The sequence below is a fragment of the Pelobates fuscus genome, chromosome 12 (assembly GCF_036172605.1).
Source record: "Pelobates fuscus isolate aPelFus1 chromosome 12, aPelFus1.pri, whole genome shotgun sequence".
NCBI lineage: Eukaryota > Metazoa > Chordata > Amphibia > Anura > Pelobatidae > Pelobates > Pelobates fuscus.
Window position 1 is genome coordinate 132,462,323 of NC_086328.1, and position 6,042 is coordinate 132,468,364.

Genomic DNA, 6,042 nt, shown 5'->3' on the forward strand with positions numbered 1-6,042 from the left:
CAATAACAAGATTTATATTAATGAATAGATGGCCAGACTAATGTATTAGACATAAGCAGAGATTATTTATCCCCTTCAGGACGAAGTCAATCGTACACGTTCTGATCAAAACCAACTGGAATTTGTGCTGTCTGTTCAACCGTAATTCACCTCTTTCGTATTAATTGCACCCACACTTATTATATATCGTTTTGTTCAGGAGAAACAGGGCTTTCATTTCCCGTGAACTATTCATATATGAAAAATAATTTATTATGAATAAAGTAAAATAACTGTGAGAAATTAAGATTAAAAAAAAATAAAAAAAAAAAATACGTAGTTCTGCCTGACACTTTAGATGTAAATGTCATAATACTGTTGGCTTCTACTGCAATAAAATGCACATATTTGTATTCAGCATTAACCGGTTTTACGGTGTTTTGGAAAGTTAAAGGGTCAAATATAGCACATTCCATTTTTCAGTTTCTTCATTGAAATTTGCCAGATTAGTAATGTTACATTTGAGACCGTGTGATAGCCCAGGAATGAGAATTACCCCATGATTGCACACCCTTTGCAAATGTAGACAGCCAAAGGTATTGCAAGTGGGGTATGTCCAGTCTATTTTAGTAGCCACGTAGTCGCAAACACATATCCAACATAAATATCTCCGCTGCAGAATCCTTGTAGCTGAGGAAGTAATCAAATATCCAAGGCACAATCCCCCCAGTAACTGGACGACACACAGTTCTGGGAGTCAACAGATTTTTATTCAGCCACAGCTGGCTTTTATGCAACTCCCCATGCAAGGGGTTTCTTAAATCATATTCCAGGGGCATTTCCCTGATGGACCTGAGAGGGGACAAGTAAGCATTTCACAAACGCCTCCTCTGTGCATGAGAAATAATTGCGTAAGAACAACCATTTAATTACATTATCTCTCAGATACAGAAAATATACAATACTTACAACCATCATAAAACACATTTTAATATTTCAGAACCCCACGAAAGTCACATCACCGAATATAGCAGGGTTTTGAGCGCCCACTTTGTCAAAATATCACTCATCCATTTGGTGGTTCGGGAATGCCATCCGAGTGAAGTTTTGACCACTCGGCCACGTGGTGAAGCCCTAAAATAGTTCCAGAGAAATGTAGGCTTCGACCAATCTTCTTTCGAGGGTTCTCATACGAATGCTGACGAAGGCTCCCCCTGGCTGCTAACATACGAATGTTCCCCCTGTTCGGTAGTTTAGGTCTCCTGAACGCCGTTCTCCTACTGGTTTGGGAAGTTGGATGGGCAGCGGTATCAGTTTACCGGGTGTACGCAGAGAAGAGTAGCCAAAATTAGTTCCAGGTCGTTGACGACCATATACCGCTGCCCACGTTCGAGATTCAAGATGGCCACCGTTTGTTTGCACACGTGCGTTCGATAATACGAATGGCACACAGGGGAAACACTTTCTATAGCAAGCAATTTGCGGTTAAATGATGCGAACCCAGGGACCACACAGATGGGGTTCGGTAAATGAATGAGGGGTACGGACAGCCGAACAAAGGGAATGAAAAAGTGTATTACAACGTTTGTTCTGCTACACTGCTCCCCCTTAACCACAAGCCAGCATACACAGTCTGATCCGGCTTGTGGATGTCCAGGGAGCACTCACGGATCACTTTTCCAGTTCAGTTTGTCAGGATAACCCGTAGGCATTACCATTCTGTTTCCCGGGGCGGTAGTGGATAGTAAAGTCATACGGCTGTAACACCAAACTGAACTGGAAAAGTGATCCATGAGTGCTCCCCAGACATCCACAAGCCGATCCATTAAGGATCAGACTGTGTATGCCGGCTGGTGGTTAAGGGGGAGCAGTGTAGCAGAATGAACATTGTAATACCCCTTTTCATTCCCTTTGTGCGGCTGTCCGTACCCCTGAAACTAATTTCAACTACTCTACTCCACGAACACCCGGTAAACTGGGACCACTGCCCACCCAACCTCCCGAACCGGTCGAAGCCTAAATTTCTCTGGAACTGTTTTGGGCATGGGACCATGCGTGCGGTCGGTCAAATTATAACTTCCAGGAAATTCCTGAACCGATCTCAGTGATTTTTGGATATGTTGGTCACCCAGATCAGGGCTATCAAGGGGTGTAACATTTGTGGGGATTTTGTGTGTTTAACCCCTTAAGGACACATGACATGTGTGAGATGTCATGATTCCCTTTTATTCCAGAAGTTTGGTCCTTAAGGGGTTAAAGGTATTTTAGGGGGTTTTGTAAAAATTTATGTTTTCGGTGCCTGGAGATAATGGAGTTTAATACAGTGCTACATTGCAGGATAAAACTTACCAGGAAAGGTTAAAGGATCTTAACATGTATAGCTTGGAGGAAAGAGGGGGATATGATAGAAACATTTAAATACATAAAGGGATCAACACAGTAAAGGAGGAGACTATATTTAAAAGAAGACAAACTACCACAACAAGAGGACATAGTCTTAAATTAGAGGGACAAAGGTTTAAAAATAATATCAGGAAGTATTACTTTACTGAGAGGGTAGTGGATGCATGGAATAGCTTTCCAGCTGAAGTGGTAGAGGTTAACACGGTAAAGGAGTTTAAGCATGCGTGGGATAGGCATAAGGCTATCCTAACTATAAGATAATGCCAGGGACTAATGAAAGTATTTAGAAAATTGGGCAGACTAGATGGGCCGAATGGTTCTTATCTGCCGTCACATTCTATGTTTCTAGGTTTCTATGTGCTGACTCAATTATCTCCCAGACACAGGGGAGGGATTTACCTATTTTGTATGGGAGTGTCCTGGACCTAGGAGCCAATGTAATTGTGTGTATGTTTTTACTGTAGGCTACTCTCAGGTCCAGGGGGGAGTAGCCCTTGCATGGGGACCTGCATATAAGGCCAGTTCTGGCTGCCAATAAAGGTATTCCAGCTTGTACTCCCAGAACTATGTGTCGTCTGGTTACTGGGAGAGGAAAGGGCTATTCTTTAATCACTGTTCCGGTGTGGAGGATTCAACGGGGAAAGTCCTTGTAAGGACTAGAGCTCCCAGGACTGAGTGTCGTCCAGTGCCTGGGGTGTCTAGACCGAATTCCCCATTCGGCTTTAGGAGGAAGAGGTTCCATGACCTCAGTCAAGCCACGTTGACTGTGGGCAAGAATGCTGAGGTTTATCCCCTGTTCCAGCTAGGAAGCGGTCCTTGGCAGAGGTACCCAGACAGGGGTACAGGGAGCTCCGTTACACCCGTAATTTCTGTTTTTTGCATTATTTTGTGAAGTTACAGTACTAAATAAGAGCCATAACCGATTCAGCTTTTAAAGCGTGAATTCTCAAAGGTTCTCAATTCACAGAAAACTAGGAGACTCCCTTCCCTTCTTCGTTAGACGCTCCCAACTAATATCCTTACCTTTTGGGTCACCTTACCCCACTCCCTCTTGTACCAAGTGTAGTGGTAATAAACGTTTTTCTGCCTTTTTGACACATGAGATTTTGCTTTATATATATATATATATATATTTTTTTGTTTTAATTCTTTATTTTTGTTGTGCGGGTGAGTACAGAGCATTGTCATGCGCCACAACAGCGTTCATTTACATAAAGAGACATATAGGTTAAACAGTGGCATGATAAACTTGCACAATTTTTCTTTTTTTGTAAAACATGTTAAGCTAAGCAGTTTTGTTTAAACGATAGCAATCTATTTGATATCAGGTTAGCTCTAAAATGATTATTACAAGGCTAGGCATACAGGTTTACGCTATAGGGATGCTAATAAGAAAACAGGCTTATACGAGTCGAGAACATATTGAGGGTTGAGCAGGCTCATACTATTAATGCCATCTCAAGAGGCAAGCAGGCTGATACAATCAGTGAGATATTGAGAGTTAAACAGGCTTGTGCTAGGCGGCACACCGGTCAAATGAGTTGGTAGATGATTGCCTAAATACAGGTTAGCCCGCTAGGGTCACAGTGTGTCTACTCAGGGAACCGTTAACACTATATGTGTGCTATAAGAGTAGCTGTTAACAAGGCAGCTCTCACGTGTAAATGTCGCTAAACAAGCCACCTACAAACACAAGGGGAGATGAGATGTCCCGGTTATAATATTTAAGCTTTCCACAAGTTATATACAGTTGGCAGCAAGCTACAGGCTATGCGTTGGGGGGATATTCCCCTGGGATTAATTATGGGCTAGGGGCATACTGTCAGCGTTAAAGTTAAAGGAACACTAAAGTCGCCTAAATTACTTTAGCTAAATAAAGCAGGTTTAGTGTATAGATCATTCCCCTGCAATTTCACTGCTCAATTCACTGCCATTTAGGAGTTAAATCACTTTGTTTCTGTTTATGCAGCCCTAGTCACACCTCCCCTGGCTATGATTGACAGAGCCTGCATGAAAAAAATAACTGGTTTCACTTTCAAACAGATGTAATTTACCTTAAATAATTGTATCTCAATCTCTAAATCGAACTTTGATCACATACAGGAGGCTCTTGCAGGGTCTAGCAAGCTATTAACATAGCAGGGGATAAGAAAATCTTAATTAAACAGAACTTGCAATAAAGAAAGCCTAAATAGGGCTCTCTTTACAGGAAGTGTTTATGGAAGGCTGTGCAAGTCACATGCAGGGAGGTGTGACTAGGGTTCATAAACAAAGGGATTTAACTCCTAAATGTCAGAGGATTGAGCAGTGAGGATGCAGGGGCATGTTCTATACACCAAAACTGCTTCATTAAGCTAAAGTTGTTTAGGTGACTATAGTGTCCCTTTAAGCATAACCCAAGCACTAAGTGAGTGAAACATATGTGAGTGTGGTAGCAGGTTAAGAGTATTCAGCAGGTAATATGCCTAGCTAAGCGTGGTCGGAGTCATTGTCGATAGTAACAAAGTGTAGGCAAGCTGCCTGGCAGATTGTGGGGTGAGTGTAGTGAAGCAATAACAATGATATTTAGGCATTAAGCTTGCTGTTCAGGTCGGGTAGGCCCCGACCCTTCGTTACCATCAGGGTAGCAAAGGAGGTCCAAGGAGGTCTAGTTAGCAGGTAAAACAATATATGCTAGGCTTATTGACTACATTGCCATATTTGGCATTAATATCTTAAGATGCAAGTGAATTAAGCTAACCAGGAGAAGTACAACAGGAGGAGTTCAACAGTCCACTGGTACCTGCTTCACTCTGCTAAGGCTGAGGTGAGTAAGGCTGGTACTTGAGTAGTCGGGTGAGGAGCACCTCAGTGAGTGATTTAGGTACTTTGCAAAACAAAAACAAAAAGAAAAAGAAACAGAGTCCTCGGCAGTCCAGTGGTGCTCACGACCACCTTGTAGGAAGGAGCAACAGGTATCCCTGCGAAATGACAGGTAGGTATGGGATACATGCAGCCAGTCCGCCTTAGGCCCTCAACCTACTGCTTTATATTTTTTAATTCTTAAATATATTCGGGCAGTATAACACTTATTATAAATTGTCTATGTCGTCTGAGTACAGCAATACCCCCTGTGTACCTTTGCCAAATATATGCCAATGCTGAAGGACAAATATGATGCCCATCCATTTTTTTTTTTTTTTAAACTTTGAATTTCGATGCTGGGCTCCTGTCTCATTTGAGAAGCATCTCTGCAGCTCAGATATCCTGTAAGTCTACTCGGCACGGAACATCATAAGCTTTATTCATTTTTCAAACAAGAACTTAACTATATAATACTCCTTAGGGTTCGTTTATTTTTACTTAAGTTCTGGATGTTGGGCATTTAATGTATCCTGACAATATGGTTCCCAAATGACCCAGGTTTGTCATGGGATTTTTCCATATTTGCATTTTGTGGATGAAGTTCTTTTGAGAATTAGGCAGGGATGTATGCAGCACCTTTGCCAATCTCATTATAGTTGGCATCTGGGGGAAGATCATAGATGATTGCACAGTATATTTCTTCAGCTGGTTCCCTGTGCCATCCATATTGGGACTGTTCCATAAATTATGGGATTCTTGGTGGGTATGATACAACTTAAATCCTGTAATAAAGGGCCATATTTCATATACAGGTGA